Here is a 21,014-nt window from a genome sequence, read left to right on the forward strand (position 1 = left end):
AGGATCACATAGACACTTCAAAGCATTGACGTCCCACAAGAGCAAAGAGCAATTCTCGGATTCAGATTAATTTCTACGCGCTTACTGTAAATGGCAAAGTGCAACAGGGGCCTTCATACACACATACGGATTGCATTACTCTAAACCCCACTAAATACGGATATGAATAATTCAAACCGCATAAATTATGCAACTAATTAAAGTTCCTCTGTTTATAAACTAAAATAAGTGGAATTGAAATCAAATTTAAAACTTTATTTAGATGAATCAGGATTATTACAGTATAATAAGCTAAATGATGCTGCGCTATGTTATTCCTACATTTCTGTGATTTGTATAATATATATATATATATATATATATATATATATATATAATATATATATATATATATATATATATATATACATATATATATATATATATATATATATATATATATATATATATATATATATATATATATATAATATTTTGTTCAAATATTAAAGGAAAAATTCGGCTAAGATAAAGGTGGAAAAAGGCAAAGGAAAAATTTACCAAGAAAAAGGTGGAAAAGGGCAAAGGAAAAATTTGAATAGGAAAAAGACACAAGCGAATTTCGAGCCAAGGTCTGGATGGCAAAGTGTCAAATCATGCAACAGGTTTGCTGAGAGAGACAGACAGATTTTATAGCGGACGAGACGTGAATACAAAACACAAGGGGAAAATCGTAAATCTTGTCGATACTGGAGAGGCATAAAACAAATCTTTTTACCTCTGGGACTGACAGACAGGAGAGTAGATTTCTCCGAGTCCAGAGAAGAATGAATAATGGCTTGGTTTCAAGTCTGTGCATACGTAATTTTGGTTTTGTTTTGAGTCCGTGCATACATGATTTTGATATTGTTTCAAGTCTGTGCATATGTAATTTTGGTTTTGTTTCAAGTCTCTCTCTCTCTCTCTCTCTCTCTCTCTCTCTCTCTCTCTCTCTCTCTTCAGACACTAAAACATTTCTCTAATTTCAATCTCTGTTAATATTCCTGGTAAGCATTTCTTTCTATCTCTCTGCCACACACCATTACACCTTAACTTCCCTTCTGCTTCGGCAAATATAAACTCAACTAAAAGCCACTTCGTCCCCAAAGAGATATATTTCTCATCTGGAGATGCTATTTACCAGAGATATTCCAACGCAAGATTCTGCAAATACCTCCTGAGTAATTGCTTTGTCTTGGATACCGGAAAAATTCCTCGGGACGTTTCCCAAATGCAACATTAGTAATTCCCCTCCCCTTCTTCCCCTTACCCTCCCAATCCTTCCCCTTCCCATCCCAATTACCCTTTCCCCTCCTCCCTTTCGCCTTTTTCCCCCCAACCCCTCCCCTCCCCTTCCCTGCCCTGCCCTGCCCTGTCCTCCCCTTCCCTTCCCTTCCCCTCCCAATCCCTCTCCTTCCCCTCCTAATCTCTCCAAAGTTACCTCCTTTCCCTCCCCCTCCCAAGCTCTCCCCTTTCTTTCTCTCCGAATCCCTTCCCTTCCCCTCTCAATTCTTCCACTTCTAATCACAACCCCTCCCCGTCCCCTCCCAATTCCTTCCTTCCCCTTCCCCTTCCCCTCCCAACTCCTCCTCTTCCCCTCAATCCTCCTTACCCTTGGCGTTCTTCTGCTTGAAGATGCAACAGAAATCCTCTAATGGAAATGTGCTTTCAATATGTTCTGGTTGAGGGAGATTGTGAAACTATACAAAGGCATAAACACCATTTACCTCTTCATTGCTTAGAAGAAATTTTATTAATCGGATTAATTTACCACCGTTGCAGCATGTTTTTAAGATGCAAATCCTTTTTATTTATTTTTTTTGAGGGTTGCCCAAATACTTTTGATGAAGTGTCAGATTTTTTCTAGAAACGATTACAAGTATTGGAAATTCCCAGCGAAGCAATGAACGCACCACCCGGGTCTCCAGTAATTAGACTATGAATGAATCTGCAGCTAATATCGGAAACAGAAATTGCACCTGATTTTCAATACATTAGTCACTGCTTTCTAGATGAGGGGAAAATACATCTCGACGGATATATAAATACATTTTGCTTATTAAATGTCTTTATCGGCATTATTCAGTAATTGATAAATTGAAGTTCTAGTGTTACGTGCATACATTTCAGCAATCCAAATCAACTCCGTTGCAAAGCCATAAATATGAATTACATCTATATATAGATATTCGCAAAAAACAGCCAATACACACAGGCAATTTGCAACCAGCAAATGCGTTTAGCAAAAATAATTAAAAATTATTCGCTGGCAGAAAACATAATGTTTGTTAGCAACTTTTCAAACTACATTTAGAGTGAAATGTCACCACTGAAATACCTCAAAATGTAGAGTTTGGTTGAAAATTCAATGTGAATAAATTCTGGAAAAAGAAAATGTTTATTTACATCATACAGATTCATGAATCTGCGTGAACTATGCACATCTTTTTCTAATATAAATAGGCATTACATCGTAATTTCGGGATATGAAATGAACATAAACGTGAATGTAAAGAGAGCAAGAGGTATTTTATGTATTTTATACAGACATACACATATATATGTACATATGAATATACGTAAATATATGTAGGTATATTATATATTATATTATATATATATATATTATATATATATATATATATTATATATTATATATATATATATATATATATATACTATATATTATATATATATATATATATAAACAATAATATATATATATACATATATATATATATATATATATATATATGTATATATATATATATATATATATATATATATATATAATAATTATATATATATATATATATATATCACAAGGTGGAGAGGTAAAGGCATGTCTCAGCGTAGTACATAATTTATTGCCGACGTTTCACATCACTTCGATGCATTTTCAAGGCTGGGAATGATAAAAATACAAACATATAAGACTCGTCACTGATAAAACACCGTATAATATTTAAAATTTAAAATTTAACACTAAAACATTTAAAATGTAAAAATTATTGTACAACAACACTAGGTTGGAGAGACAACCTACCAGGGTAAAAAATAGAAGGTGACTGAAGGACAGAGTGGGGAGAAAAAAAAATAATAAAGTAAAAAAACACCCACACACAAAACTATGTAAACAAACAAGTGGTTAGGCTATGAACAGCTGAACTGACGAGGACTGGGCATTTAAATTCGGTACATTAGTTTTGATTAAAATTGATTCCAGTGTTAAAAGCTCGTCATCTTTATTGGCTGATCCAATAATTTTAAAATCATCGATGTCCAAGCGGGAGCGACAGGTAATAGAGTGGTTCCGGATGCTGGATAGCTCAGGATTGGATAATTTGCATGCTGTTCGGAAACTGACTTCCGCTATGTACTCTTAAAACGCTCTTTTAGGATTCCCGACAGTACCAGACGGACGGTGGAATGGGAATTCCTTGCGTACCAGGAGAGGAATCGCTAATTCCAACTGATTGTTTTTACCTTTACTGATGGATGCAGAGGCAGTCGTAACTCTCCAAATGGTTCCAGACGCATTTGTAATCCTGTGACGGTTTTTATTTTCTTAAGCTTTGATGATGCTGGGTAGAAAAATATCGTTATAGGACATATATTCCCTATGAGAGAGAATTTCAATAGGCCTGTGTAGGCTTACTCTCCGAGTAAGCGAAAATACTTCATACCAAAAAAAAAAAAACAGTAGTACCATAACTACCTACTTTTGAAGCCGAGGAGTAAGCACGATTAAAAAATACTATACTTCTTTCAAAAGATGGAGATAATAACCGAATGCTATTTGCTACTTAATTAATGGAACGAAATGACAACACAACCCCATATTAAGCCAAAGCCTCTTTTCCCTACTAAGAGGTTCTACCGATCAAGAGGCAATTAAAAGTCTAAAAGTACTAATCCTGATTCCAGCCAATCAGTGGCTGATTTATCAGCGTCATTCCCAGACAACATCCAAACCATTATGCTTTTTTATTTAGTTCCCCAGATTCTTTATTCCAGCGAGAAATTTTAAACGTTCAACATTTTCCACCAAACAGTAATTAAGAGGGAAATCTAATGTTTCCCTCAACAGGTAGATTATAACTAATCAATTTGCAAACATGATCTGATATTGGAATTTTATTTCACTAACGAGCAAATGGGATTGCAAATAGATCTGAAGTGAATATATGTAAAATGTAGGCCACAGGCCAAGCATTGAGACCAATGAGATCATTCAACGCTGAAACGGAAATTGATAGTAAAATGGTTTGAAAAGTTTAACAGGAGGAAAACCTCCAAGCAGTTGCACTATGAATCAATTGTTAGGAGAGGGCTGAAGAAAGTGAGATGGAAGAAAGAGAATATGAAAGGAGGTACAGTAAAAGGAACGAAAGGGGTTGCGGGTAGGGATCGAAGGACGCTACAAAGAACCTTAAGTAATGCCTAAGGTGCATTGAAGGGGATGACGAATAGATGGTAAAAACATGCGATACAGCGATAGTAGATTCACATCACTGGTGTATCTGATGTCTAAGCCAGTCTCTTACGGCGCTCCTGATTGGCAGCCAATCACGGGGCTAGAAACTGTCTCCCGAGAGAGTCACGATGTATGTTCCACCTCTCCTGAGGGATACGTCTTTTTAAAGCATCCCTTAGGAGAGATGGAACATACATCCTGCCTATATAAACTCTCGAGATAAACTGAGAGTTTCCAGCCCCGTGATCGGCTTATCAACAGCAAATAGGAGCGTCGTAAGGGACTGGCCTAGACATCAAATGCACGGTTGATGTGAATCTACTGTAGCATGACAGGATGACTCAGAAATGGCAAAAATAATAAGTGAATGGGGACTCGTCATGTTCCTCGTTGTTTCCTTCACAAAAGGGAACTGGTGGCTGACTGATCATTAGTTATTTGGCGTTCCGAGGCACAATAGAGAAAACGAAGGGAAAACATTCCACAGGTAATAACGATTTTGAACGAAGTCCTTTCTTTCTGTTGATTTATTTTCAGGTTCTTTCTATTCAGAATTTTCTTGCCAAAATCTTCATTTGAGACTCCAGAAGTCATGAATGAGAAGTATATTTATATTTCTGATGAAAGACGCCACAAGAATTTTTGAAGCAGAAACGTTTTGTCATCTTTCAATTTCGAAATGTAACTTGAGTATTTCTTGAGCGTTACTTAGAATATTTACAGTGGAGACTTCGTTTTTTTTTTTTCTTTGGCGAATGTCCAAGTTCTTTTAGAAGCTAATAAGCATATACTATCCAAGGCCTGGATGAGGATGGTAACTATCTTTTGTACCATATTCTAGGGGTTTTTCTTTTGAATTCATTTGTATCTTAGAGCTGCTGATAACCAGAGGTTCCCTCTATAAAATTTCACACTTGAGGAAAAAAAGATTCCATTTTAACATTTTTAGGTGTAAATGTGCATAGACACGGTAACAGATTTAAATTTTTGTTGAATCTATATGCTATTTTCATATGTGGCTTGCAATTTAAACTTCATTTCCAAGTGGATTATTATTTTTTATTTTCCACTTGACATCTTTCAAGTGTGTTTACTTCTCCATTGCTTATTTTTATATAAAGACAAATTAAGTGGATGTATCTTAAACTCTAATCGGCGTATCTTAATGATTTATTTACTTGTTTAATTGTGAGAATCTGAGTGGATGATGTCATTACAGTTATCTATAGACAAAATACACGAAAAGTGGAAACGATGGTTAGGGCAGACGAAGAGTATTTGCAATTGCAAAGGAATATCAGGACCTATTCGGAAAATAATGAATAATAAAAATATGAAAAAAAACTTCTAGACGTTTTCCTCCATTCAAAATGTTTTTGAAATAAGAAATATACCCGGGGTTCATTCTCGAGCTGTATTCAAATTAATTTTTTTCCTTTCTAATAAAAAAATTAACACTAAAAGCTCGTCATTCTGACCAAAATATTACAAGGAAAATGTTACGAAACCCAAGTAGAATTATTAACGCCCTCATTTGTATAAATGCTCCTTCATGTCTGAAAAACAAAATTAAATCCAGATCCTTTGGCAGGGTCTAAACAAGGATATCACTCATCCTACACTATTACTGTTTGTGAGAATGGAGCTCGTAGATTATGTCAATATTATCTAGGGAAATGTATAGTCACTGGGGGACGGTTATTGTGACTAAAAGAGAAAGATATGGCATAAGCCATATGAACGTTCTCATTAACATACTCAGCCAGAGTGTAAGGACCATAATATAATCCAAGAAAAAAAAAACAACAGAACAGAAATATTATTCATAAACTATGGCGAAATCCAACAAAACCATCAGCATTTATTTCAGTACAATATTTTTTTTTATATTGAGATGCCGCTAAAAATCATAATCTAGAAAGAATAAACAAGACCTTTCTTAACTTAGCATCCACAAATATCGAAGAAATAGCTCAGAATGACCTTACATCAACGAAAGATCACACAACCAACTTCTGCTGAAAAAAAAAGAAAAGAAAAAAAAAACTGAAACCGACTCCTCACAGTCACAAAAATACAAGTTTGAAGTCATCAAAACTCAGATCAAATGAACTCCAAACGCTGCATCCCGAATCAATGGAGGCAAGACAAGATGTCGAGAGGAGTTCCGGACGAGGCAATTAAGACTACCTTTTCTCATCTTTTTGAAAGAAGAGACGTACCTCATGCATATTAAGTGCTCACGTACCTCGGCGATGCTAGATTAATATAGTATCAATCAATCAATCAATCACGTACCTTAGCTGATGAATGGCTTTCGCGTAAGATGCCAGATATTTGTTTTTTATGTTTCTCAATAGCAAGATACTTGGCTCTGGAAAGTAAAGTGGGAGATATTATCAAGTATGAAAATGTGAGAGGAACGCATCTGATTGCTATGGCTTAATAAGTGAGAGAGAGAGAGAGAGAGAGAGAGTTAAAATTACACATGGGATAGGACAGGATATAGATAAATGATTAAACAGAGAGAGAGAGAGAGAGAGAGAGAGAGAGAGAGAGAGAGAGAGAGAGAGAGAGAGAGAGCTAAAATTACACATGGATAGGATAATATATATAAATATTAAAATGAACGATATTCCAAAGGAAAATAAATAAATAACCAAATGAAAACATTTGTGATTTGAAATGTGAAATAAATAAATCTCAAAAACTGAAAAAAGGAATTACTGAACATAAAATATGAAGTGTGTATCAAGTCCCAGGTGGGGGTAGTGCCGTCAGTGCACGTCAAGTGGTGCACTGTAGGCATTACTTAAGGTTCTTTCCAGCGTCCCTTCGGCCCCAAGCTGCAACCCCTTTCGTTCCTTTTACTGTACCTCCTTTCATATTCTCTTTCTTTATCTTACTTTCCACCCTCTACTAACAATTGATTCATAGCTTTGAGGTTCTCCTCCTGTCACACATTTCAAACCTTTTACTGTCAATTTCCGTTTCAGCGCTGAATAACCTCATAGGTCCCAGTGCTTGGCCTTTGGCCTAAATTCTATATTCAATTCAATTTATTCTATTAAGATCACAAGTGAACAAAACTGCATTGCAACAAAAGAACATAAAAACATTTTAACAAAATGATCCTGAAGCCAAAACTCGAGAAAAGGAAAATACCAAACTAACCACATCGCCAGTCCACTGAAATAACCACAAACAAGCTGAACGCGGCCGAATTATTCGCTCCCAAGACCCCACCCTCCCCGCCCCCCCTCCCCGATATGCAACTGATCAGGCGGATGGAAATGGAGGCGCGTTCATGAATTCATTAGACAAAGCGAGGAGAACATTCACAAATTTGTCAGGTAAATCAAATGGAAGATTTTTTAAAAATTTATTTTTCTTTTTTTTTACACAAAAAAAAGTTATTTAGTTTTTAAGCCGCTTGTTAATCCGGTTCTCGGTATTTTAAGTTAAGAAAAAATCATGAAAAACAAGTGAGACACTCTTTCCCTTTCTCCAGAATAAATGACAAACATAGCCATCTCAATAGAAAAAAAAAATTAAAAAATCTCGTAAGGCGCTTCAAAACAAACAAATAAAAAATGCGCCAAAGTTACTTAGGCGCAATCGCGTTTTCTGTACAGCTTATAATGCTGTATGAAACTCCCAGCCACGGTCCATGAAACTCTCAGTCGCGGACCAAAAAAACTTTCAGTCACAGCCCGGTGGTGGCTTATATGGTTGGCACCCATTGCCAGACGCACGCTCAGGCTAACTTTAACCTTGAATAAAATAAAAACTAGTGAAGCTAGAGGGCTGCAATTTGGTATGTTTGATGATTGGAAAGTGGATGATCAACGTAGCAATTTGCAGCCCTCTAGCCTCCCTAGTTTTTAAGCTCTGAGGGCGGGTAGAAAAAGAAAAAGAAGAAGAAAACTTAAAAGAGAAAGAAAATCGGAAACCAATAACTCTCCTGATCACAGATGATTTCCCCTTAACATCAACACCGTTTTTGTTTTGTTTTTCCTGACCCTTGACAGAGCGCCTCATTCCATGATAAATGGAAGACCGACTCCAAAAACAAATTATAGATCCTGGCCTGACCAGCAGCGATCCATCAGGCGGAAGAGAATCTCCGGAAAAACGAGAGATTCTTAATTGAAAAACGATCTGTTATTCGGAAGAAGAAGAAGAAGAAGAATCTCGCACTCATCTATTGCCGTCTTTCATAACCTATGAACAGTCTCAAAGGGACGAGGCGGGAGAAAATGCTTTCGAAATGGTTTTGAAAACAGATAAATTTTGCTGTGGAAGAATTAATATATATATATATATATATATATATATATATATATATATATATATATATATATATATATATATATATACAAATTGAGTAATTAATTAATGGTCTCTCTTGATGTTCAAACGAACTGAAAGCAAATAACGAAAAAAAAAAATTTCTTCCAGAGTATCAACATGAAATTCTTATGCCAGTGAAGATGGGTCACATTGTAAAGTTTTTTTTTTCACTTCTCTTACAGTTTAGGATATCATAATGTATAAGTAGTGGAACACGAAGGAGAGGAAGAACTAAGACCAGGTAGAGGAGAGATTGCATTAGAGATGATATGAGGGAGAAGGGAGTATGGGAGGAAATGACACAGGACAGAGGTAGATGGAAGAGAATCATTAAAAACGGCGACCCCGAATAGGGATAAAGCTGTGAAGAAGAAGTCATCTATCTAGCCGAATTCGTAACCTATCGCCATTCATTTAAGCATTTACATTATTGTAACGCTTCAAGTAAAAAAGGCCCATTAAAACACTCTAGTTTAAAGCTAAGGACTATATTTCGGTGGACTAACTTTCACCCTTATGAAGCAGTAAATGACGGAAGGATTTACATTAGCGAAATATATATCGTACCGCTTTTTCAATTCCTTTACAGTCTTGGCATTCATCATAAATAAGTTGCCTAAAGCATCTTTACCTAGCCGAAATTCGCAAGTACTCAGAAGTTTTCCTTGCTTTTCTAAGCCATAGAAATCAAAACATATCAAGTCTGGATTGTCTCGCATATAACCCCTCAGGGAAGAGAGAATTCTGATTTGCCTCAGTAAGAATGTTTGCTGGTCCTCGAGGAAATCACCGTCAAGGTTTCTCGAATAACAGTAAGCCGTAGCAGGGAATGTATTCGGTTCAAAGCAACCAACCCCACCCCCATCCCAGCCCCCCCTCCCACCCCCCCCCCTTCTCTCTCTCTCTCTCTCTCTCTCTCTCTCTCTCTCTGACGAATAACGCATGTATGAAGTGTCTTGGATGTCAACACTCCGTTATGAAAGCGATGTATGCAAATAAGAAAAAAGTTGAAGGTTAATGTTGAAATAAACTGTTGATGTACTATGAGGCATAAACAGAACAGACAGTGTGTAGATACACTTAAGTGCTATTACAATTAGAATTGGTTTACTGATTAAAGCTACTAAAACTGGCGTCGCTGCACTTAAAATTAGGACAGGATGCAAGGATGGACTAGAGTGTTTGAAGATGGTTCCGTCATGTAGTAAGAATGATTCATATTTCTTACACTCACGATTCAGAGAAATCGTTGTACGGAAGTGGCACTAACAACTGCCTTGCTTTTTTATGTACGGTCAAAAGAAGGAAGAGCTTTAAGGTGAAAATGTAATACAGTGTAACATACGAGTACCTGAAAGAGAAGGTTTTAGCAGCATTGAAAACATAACCTCAACAAGAGGATTCGCTGGAAGGGAGACATACCAGAATGGGATTATCTTCCAGAGAGTAACAAAAAGGGGATTCAATTGACTCCTTCCATGGGCCAGTGTAATCATCATCCCTCCCTAATGCCCAGAGTAATCTACCCCATCCAACTGATTTTATCAATCAGCAGATTTCTGTTAATTAAATCTAAAAAAATTGAGGGCAAAGGTTATTACTGAACAGTGATCAGATACACATATACTACTCTATTTCATTTACTGATATATAATACTCTATTTCATTCACTAATTTATAATACTCTATTTTATTTACTAATTTATAATACTCTATTTCATTTACTATCTTATAAATTGTATATTTGATATATTTGATTTTGTGTAGTATAACTCGTCTTAGAGCTGACTACTAAATTCATTAAGTTTATGAAAGAGCTGACTACAAAATTCATTTAATTTATGAAAGAGCTGACTACTAAATTTAAATTTATGAAAGAGCTGACTACTAAATTCATTAAATTTATGAAAGAGCTAACTACAAAATTCATTAAAATTTATGAAAGAGCTGACTACTAAATTCATTTAATTTATGAAAGAGCTGACTACTAAATTCATTAAGTTTATGAAAGAGCTGGCTACTAAATTCATTAAGTTTATGAAAGAGCTGACTACAAAATTCATTAAGTTTATGAAAGAGCTCACTACTAAATTCATTTGGTTTATGAAAAAGGTGACTACAAAATTCATTTAATTTATGAAAGAGCTGACTATTAAATTCATTAAATTTATGAAAGAGCTGACTACAAAATTCATTAAGTTTATGAAAGAGCTGACTACTAAATTCATTTAATTTATGAAAGAGCTGACTACTAAATTCATTAAGTTTATGAAAGAGCTGACTACTAAATTCATTTAATTTATGAAAGAGCTGACTACTAAATTCATTAAGTTTGTGAAAGAGCTGACTACTAAATTCATTAAAATTATGAAACAGCTCACTACTAAATTAATTTGGTTTATGAAAAAGGTGACTACAAAATTCATTTAATTTATGAAAGAGCTGACTACTAAATTCATTAAGTTTATGAAAGAGCTGACTACTAAATTCATTTAATTTATGAAAGAGCTGACTACTAAATTCATTAAGTTAATGAAAGAGCTGACTACAACATTTCTGGTTTTACAACTAGAAACGTTTAAAAAAAATACGATTACAAATGCTTAAAAGAGGATAATATATATTAATATAATAATATATATAATATATATATATAGTATTATAATATATATATAATATATTATATATATATGTATGTATTGGTTGTGTGTGTATGTATATGTATATATATATATATATATATATATATATTATATATACGTGTGCGTGTGTATATGTATATTATTATATATATATATATATATATATATATATATATATATATATATATATATGTATATATATGGTGCTTGTGATTAGGCCGTATACAACCAAAAGAGCGAGTGACGGACGAAGCCTCTTCTAAATAAGAGAAGTGTGTACAGTCGAGTCCGATAAGGGAGGACTTTCGAGTGCAAAAGACGGAAAGTATAATCTCCAGTCTTGTGGCCAAAAGGTGTTACATCGCTGCAGTTCTGTTTCATCTTAAATCCGAATGAAAAATTTTTCTATATCGTAGAACGGGTCATTAAGGTCATAACCCAATAAGAACTCATTACATCTGCACTTCTTCAATAATATTTTCGAATTGAATTGGTTTCACAGACTTCGACAACTATAATATCTTACACTTTAGTCATTCTGGCCTTCCTCTCCTCTCTCTCTCTCTCTCTCTCACTAAGAATTACGAGTATATATATCTACGCTCTCTTGGATTCGCCCTAACTGAATAGTTTTCAGATTACGACAACTATAATATAGTGCACTATAATTACTCAACTCTCTCTCTCTCTCTCTCTCTCCTCTCTCTCTCTCTCTCTCTCTCGTGAACCAAAAGAATAGAAACAGCTCACCTTTAACCAAAGCGTACGCATGCCTACAAGATTTCTTTACGAAGACTATATGTTTTTTTTCTCATTAATTTACATCCATAATTGACATAAAATCAATTTTCCTCCCTAAATTTCATTAGCAATGTGAGAGAGAACTCTTTGGTATATCCGTCAGAAAAACCTTACCGAAAAAAAAAATGTCACTCAAAATTTTATATATTCTTCAATGGAATTACAGGGGATTTTTATCTCTTGGATATGTGATTATTTCACCGTACTGGAATGAAAAAAAATGTTGTTAAAGATATTTCTTTCATGATAAACGGTAAATAATGGATGGCAACTAGAGCTGAAGAGAAATAACACATCCCACTGTGGGAACTTCTTCATACAAGATATGTAACACGTGGAATAAACAGCCGCCAGAAGTTGTAAACAGCAACAGTGTGGAAAAGTTTATAAGAAAGCTAGACAAAATCGTAAGGACACTGTGAATGAACAGTGAAACCATGCTCCAAGCTATAAGTGAGCACATGATGTCTCCTCAGATGGACTAATGTCTTTGAGATATCCTAAATCTTGTAACTCCTTGTAACTTTGTGAATGAAACCCACAGCTCAACCCTCCTCTTTTATCCGGTCTTCGGACGCTAATGAGTGGTGTGGACTCAAAAACAAATTATTACATACAAATTTCATATGCATTTAACCCTTTTATGGGTACGCAAAAGGACAAGCGAAGATGCAATGCATTAATACCCTAATGTTATTCTCCTTCCATTTCATTTCATTTTTATCTGATAATTTATTTATTTCTTTTTATAAGTAAGATCTCTTCTTTCTGTACTTCCCTTTACCTTCTCTTATTTTCCAATGAGAACCATATTCTTTGGATGTTTTAATTTCAAGTCAATGGGCCCTGTGGTGGGCTTATTCCATATGAATAGGGTTACTCTTCAGAATAATAATAATAATAATAATAATAATAATAATAATAATAATAATTAATAATAATAATAGCCACGGTCCAAAAATCCCTGAAAAGGAACCTGGAAAAACTAAACGCCGAAGTAGCTCCAGGACTCATACAGAAGAGTGCGCTCCTAGAAACAGCACACAGTGAGAAAAGTGATGGACTCCTAAGGAGGCAGGATGAAACCCAGAACTCCACACTATAAAAACCACCAGGTCGAATAGGATGACTGTGATAGAATAAAAATAATAAAAATAATAATAATAAACCCATGAAGAGATCTCTCAAACCAAAGATATTCTTCTCTCGCCGTCTTTTCACTTCCAGAGGACAAATACTCTTTTGGGGAATCCTTGGGAAGTTCGCGACGCGAATTCCCATTTTATTTTTCTAACACCAAAATTTCCACGATCTTATGTGATGATTAATTGCCACGGGATAAAATATCTCAAGTCTATTCAAATCAAAAGGAATCTTCAGTCTTCATATGGAAACGAGTAAAAAAAATGCTTGTTTTCAGTACAGCTTATAACTAAGGCCATCGAAAATAGATCCGTCTTACGGTGGTCTTGGTATATCGCTGTAAGAGCCGTGGTCCATGAAACTTTCAGCCGGCCGTGGTGGCCTGTGTTTTTGCGCTGCCTAACGAACGATTATGGCAAACTTTAACCTTGAATAAAATATGAAACTGCTGAGGCTAGAAGGCTGCAATTTGGTACGTTTGATGACTGGAGGACGGAGGATTTACATACCAATTTGCAGCCCTCTAGCCTCAATAAATTTTAAGATCTGAGGGCGGTAAGAAAAAGGGCGGGCGGACAGATAGAGTCATCTCAATAGTTCTCTTTCACAGAAAACTAAAAATGTATCTCCTCTTACATTATTATTCAACTTTATAGATGCACCGCACGATCTGAAAAGCATATGGTATGCTTACTCGTATAACCGGTGATATCACAATTCTGAGAAAAACAGACACAACCAAAATGATATAATTGACATAAATAGACACTCAACAAAAACCTTTGGGATCAAAGTCATTTTAATGAGCATAATGAGGCCATAATACTGAAGCAAAATTATAATTAACAATTAAATTCTTTCGGGATCAAAGGACAGAAGGAGCTTTACCGAGATAATGATGATGAAAATGAGTCATATCACTTACAAGAACGTGGTTATCAGATCAAAGATTCACTCAATAGAGCGAATGACCAAAGTCCAAAAAACCACACGCCAAAATTTTGTCATATAATTGCTGATATGCAACGCAGTTATTAATATTATCCCTTTTATTATGATTAGGAATGGACATGCATTCATACGGATCAAAACTGAAGAAGTAGAAGGGTAAGCTTCCACAGAATTCAGTCAGCACAAGAGAGATAATTGAAGACTCCAAAGGCAGGAGAACTGAGGCAGTGTATAAACGTCACTTATATGTCATCACCACTGAAGTGAAAGAGACCTCCCTATGGAAGTGTAATCGAGGAAAAAACAACGATATCCGTGTGGAACAAGGCGTGATCCGACCTCCAGCTTACTCGGGGGTGTGTGCTAAAGTCTACAGGCAATTAGAGATTGTTTCTCCAACGAAAATTAAAATAAGTATGCTACATTTTATTTGATCTATAATTGTTCTGTACTGTTTAACATGCACATTGCTTATTTTTACACTTTCATTCTAACAAATAAATCATAAATATCTTATCCTAAAATTCCTGTATCTTTAACTCAAAGTTAATCACCTTTGACAGACTTTTTAGGCTTTTCCATAGACCTTTCCTAACCCTTCAACAAGAACAAGAACATTAACTACAAAGTAGTGTGTAGCTTACTCCACGACTAAGCAAAAAGAAGGTTTTCTCCTGAAATGGAGTCGGCAAAGATGGGAGATTGCAACCGAGAAGACTTGAGTTCAAATCTTGTCTGAGAGCTTAAATTCAGTTCTTTCATATAAGTCTCCAGTACAGTACAGGCAGTTCCCGGTTACCAGCGATCCGGGTTTATGGGGCTTGTCTAATGCCAGAATGCGCAGATTTCCAGTTAACAGCACTTATACGAGTAATAAGAGCAATAGCAGCAATACATACATAACAGAGGTACCATTAACTGATTATTTGGTTATTGGCAATTATCACTTAACATCAAGCCGTCAGAACGGAACCCCCGCCAACAACCAGGGACTGCCAGTATATATATATATGTATATATATATATATATATATATTATATATATATATATATATATATATATATATATATATATATATATATATATAATATATATATATATAATATATATATATATATATATATATATATATATATATATATATATATATATATATATATATATATATATATATATATATATATATATATATTCATAAATATGACCTGTAAAACGGATCATTACATATCCTGCTATTCAAAACGCAATGGTTATCGGTATTACGCATAGTTTACGAATTATGAAATCGCCGTTTAACTATAAGTCTTAAACAAGGAAATACACAGAAATATAATGTTAACTATCTATAATAATAAAATCCGAGTGGATCTATCTTGCTTGTCCGCCCCGTATGGGTGCAGGGTAAGTAAGGATCAGAAGGTAGGGGATACATGACATATCCAACCACCTCCTGCAAACAGGAGACATGACTGGCAGCGCTGGGTTCCAGCGCAGCGTAGCGTGCGCCCTCAAGCTCGTTCTTTTATATATGAAAAAACAATACAACTACAAAATTACTTAAATAAAGCTACTGCCACCTCTTTTGATGGGTGTATATGGCAACACTCTTTATATAACGTATGCGTCGTAACTCTGCCGCTCAAACAACATGAAGTCAGTAAAACAGGCTAATGAGAGAGAGAGAGGAGAGAGAGAGAGAGAGAGAGAGAGAGAGAGAATGAGGTAATTACCGGTACGATAAAATGAAACTGTTTCGCAAATAAACATTCAGGAAGACATCACTCTATTTTTTTTATCTCCATCACAACTATACGATCGTTTTCTAATTCGGAGCCGAAATAAACATGAGGAAACAAAGGACAATACGTGACTGGGCCTTCATTACAATGGAATCGTTACTTTTGCGTCGACAGCTTTCATGGCCGTTGTAACTCGTCTCTAGGACATCCGGCTATGTGATTGGAATGCTGTTCTTTACGTTGCAATGTTGCAGAGCGAAGGGACGTGGCTCTCTCTTTCCCTATTCCAGGAGAGAGAACTCGATTCCCTGTGGCGGCGTTTACTGTAATGGCTTTGTCTCGATGCCAGAATCGGTAGTATAGCTCATTTCTAAAAGTACATGTGATTCCCCCTTTCTGCCCATGAATAGATTGCAATAAATATCCTCCAGTATGCCTTCGGAATGGTAGTATCTCTCTCTCTCTCTCTGGTAGTAATCTATCTCGCTCTCTCTCTCCGACTTGCTTGGAAAAAAAATGCTCATATGGGAGTATAGATAGATACATTACTATTTCTCATATGAGAGTTATAGATACATTACTGACTATTCCTTATATGGGAGTTATAGATGCCTTACTGACTATTTCTCATAGGTGAGTTATAGATACATACATTACTGACTATTTTTCAAATGGGAGTTACAGATACATTACTGTTTCTCATATAGGAGTTATAGATACATTTCTGACTATTTCTCATATGGGAGTTATAGATACATTACTGACTATTTCCCATATGGGAGTTATATATAGATACATTACTGATTATTTCTCATAGGGGAAATAAAGATATATTACTGACTATTACTCATAGGTGAGTTATAGATACATACATTACTGACTATTTCTCTAAAGTAGTTATAGATGCTTTACTGACTATTTCTCTAAAGTAGTTATAGATGCATTACTGACTATTTCTCATATGGGAGTTATAGATACATTACTGGCTATTTCTCATATGGGAATTAAAGACACATTACTCACTATTTCTCATAGGGGAGTTAGAGATACATTACTGGCTATTTCTCATATGGGAGTTATAGATACATTACTGACTATTTCTCATATGGGAGTTATAGATACATTACTGACTATTTCTCATATGGGAATTAAAGACACATTACTCACTATTTCTCATAGGGGAGTTAGAGATACATTACTGGCTATTTCTCATATGGGAGTTAGAGATACATTACTGACTATTTCTCATATGGGAGTTAGAGATACATTACTGACTATTTCTCATATGGGAGTTATAGATAAATACATTGCTGACTATGCCCAAACCTTGTGTCTGCAATTGCCAGTGTTCCTGATACTTTTGGTCCTTCGTTACTTAAGTAACTCTTATCCTTTTGTATTATTCAAAAACAAATTCACTTCAACATGCAATCTACATAGAGTCATCCGTCATGGTTTTTATTCTTGCAAGAAAGATGAAATTTGTTTAAGCATTTTTTTTCCTCGAGCTCTACGAAGATATATTTCTTTTTTTTTGCTCCAGTTAGCCAACTCTGCTTTTATATGGCTCCCAGTAATTGAAACTTGAACAATTTGCAAGTTTACTCTCCTCTATTATCGGGCATTCGCGACAGTAAAAGCGGAAAATCTCCTATGCACTCGTCTCACATTTCTGGAGGTCATATATATGTAATCTGGTAATATTTTTATCACATAATTCAGTGTGATATTAGTCTGAATATATATATATATATATATATATATATATATATATATATATATATATATATATATATATATATACATACATATATAAGTACAGACACATTTTATATAATATATATATATATATATATATATATATATATATATATATATATATATATATATATATTGGCGTCACGTCATAAAATTTTCTTGTTAGTTATCCTCTCTCTCTCTCTCTCTCTCTCTCTCTCTCTCTCTCTCTCTCTCTCTCTCTCTCTCTCTCTACTTAAGGTTGTTGGCTCCACATCTCTTGCATTTGTTCTACTGCTATTTAGGCAATACGTTTTTTTTTTTTTAATAATTGATTCATCAGATTCCAAAGCTATAACTGCGATTTGATAGGGAGATAATATAACTTTCCTACATCACAGAGCTCTCCGTCATCGAGTATATTCAAAATAGCTAAGATCAAATATCATAAGAGAATTTCGGTTGAATCGAATTCATACCTGATTGGGTGTCGCAGACACACGTGGGAATTGGATTCCAAATATAGGAGCGTTGGATATGAACGGAAGATTAGAGGTAGACAGAAAACGTACGAATTATAATTTCGAAAATACGAGTCCTCTCTCCTTCGTTTCACAGGTCTGTGGACGTCACCAACTCACGCGATCAAATCAGGCTGAGTGTTTTTGAAAATTAATTTTAAAAAGCTTGCAATTGAAGCCTTTTCTTCTTAATAATAAAAAATATATGTGCGTATGTACGTGTGTGTGTGTGTAATTTGATATGGGTGGTTGTGTGTGTGTGTATGCCTTTAAATACACATACAAACACGCACATTTACAGTATGAATGTATAGTAATAGATATATATATATAGATATATATATATATATATATATATAATATATATATATATATATATCTTAATATATATATGCAGGCATGTGCATATCCTTTCATGCATATAACTATGTATATCCGTATCCTATTCTAAACTCTGAAATCAATACTTCTGACCAGCATCCAACTGGAATACCAAACAAAGATTTACAGACAAATTGTGCATCCAAGTCGCATGAATCTGTGAGATGATAAATTCAAGAGTAAGAAAACGAGAGGGAAAATTCTCCCCTTTATATGATCATCCCCTTCATAAAATCTTAAGGGGATACTTTTTCGTGTGCTAACTCCACTTTGATGGGGTCGGCTAGTGCATAAATATTTTAGGAAAACTTGAGCTTTTCAGCTCTCTCTCTCTCTCTCTCTCTCTCTCTCTCTCTCTCTCTCTCGTGCGTTACTGAATACGTACACCCAACAGCAAAAGTTAATCATCCACAACGTAATGACAGGAATAAAAGAACAGAATTCACTCCTACGTTCAAACATGTTTATTTTTATATATTTTATTTTTTTAATACTCCGCACCATTCCATTTTTGTAATGTTCCTTGTATTTCAAATAGCTGCAATTCAAAAATAGCAATTTATTATTGTAATGTGCCTTGTATTACAAATAGCTACAAATTAAAAATAGCAATTTATTACCATTTTTAATGGTGTTTATACAGATTGCTCACCTAACAACTAGATCACTTATGAAAGGTATCAGCTAATTATTCTCTACTTCACAGATGTTTCCACCAATCTACAGAGACGCCTCGTGGCTGATCTAGTCTACAGATCTTGCGTCTTTCACTTTGTGTGTCTAGGAATCCTTTCTATTGCTTTTTTGACACCCACCAATCCAGCACTTCCAATGCCCTCCTCAGCCTATCTCTGGAAATGCTTATGTTGAAATCTATCCATCATCCGTTGTCTAGAACAAAACACTCAAGACACATACTTTCATCTTTGGAATTTTCTACCTCCCTCAGTTTTCCCAGATGCTATCATCCCCATTTTCTTACAAGACCTGTTCTTTTCCTTCCCCCCTCCCCCTTTTAATATCAGGCATGGGTTAATTAAAGACATAAGGTTATTAACCGAACAAATTATGAAAAGAAAAGCAAAAAACCAAGAGATATTTAAACCTACAATTCTAACATAAGATTGAATGTTCCAGCAGTATCTAATGCAATGGAATCTAAATCATTATTAATGTAAAAAGCTGGATATTATAAGGTAGTTTTAATGTGAATAAAATGACAATAAAATAAAATTAATCTTACGAGTGAATAAATAGATCCTTCATCCTTTTTTACTCGAAGTCACCAAAGAATTTCAATTTCAATAGCCAATAAAAAAAAGTTTTTTGATTCTCACTGTCGCTCAAGCACCGTAAGTGTTGAAGTTTTAATCAAACCAATGAGAAAATGAGCCTTCAATATCGGATCAGATGGAAAATGACGGCAAAGCACCGTTTTTTTTTTTTTTTTTTTTTTTTTTTTTTTTTTTTTTTTTTAGGAGAAATTTAATTTCTCAGGATCCAATAACTTAATAACTGCACTTTTTTTTATTTTTTTTTAGAAAAATGGTTTAATCTTCCCCTCCCCCGCCAAAAAAAAAAAAATCCATTATGACATTAAAAACTGACAGAAAAAGAATTTATATGGACTTGGAACTACTTCAGCTAAAAGAAACATAATAAATCGTTTTGACAAGTTGCATTGTACCCTTCGTTCATCAGCAAACTGTGTGAATAGATGTGATTCACCTAGACTTATAGAGTACAGCCTTCATAATGTCAAGCTATTTTTGGAAATCAGTAGTCAGTTTCTTATTGTTTTCACCTTATGTAATGTTAGCTAAATGCAGGTCGTGCCAATGATCAACGGCTAACTAAACAATATGAACTGAGGTCACATTTAATATTGTTTGGTCGATAGGCTACGGATATCGCATGCTCATTCATATCAAAAGATTCAGTCCTTCAAAACAGGGAAGCCACCACAAGTATCCTATGTGAATGCTTGGCTATAAAGTGCAAGTAGTCTTAAGGTGAGTTTACACTAGGCTTCAAAGCCTAGTCCAAACTCACCTTTAAGCTTACTGCATCACCCACATTGCATTTGTCATGTGGTTAATAATATCGAGACGCATTGTTCTTGGCAGAAATCAAACAGCAATGACGATGGAAAAATTACGAAGATGTTTACGAAAACTGAATACAACGATATATGGACGCAAAACTGATGTAAAGTGCCTTTGCCCATGTTTAATTTACAATACCTTCCTC

Source organism: Macrobrachium nipponense, chromosome 19 (assembly GCF_015104395.2).
Source record: "Macrobrachium nipponense isolate FS-2020 chromosome 19, ASM1510439v2, whole genome shotgun sequence".
In the NCBI taxonomy this organism is placed as follows: Eukaryota; Metazoa; Arthropoda; class Malacostraca; order Decapoda; family Palaemonidae; genus Macrobrachium; species Macrobrachium nipponense.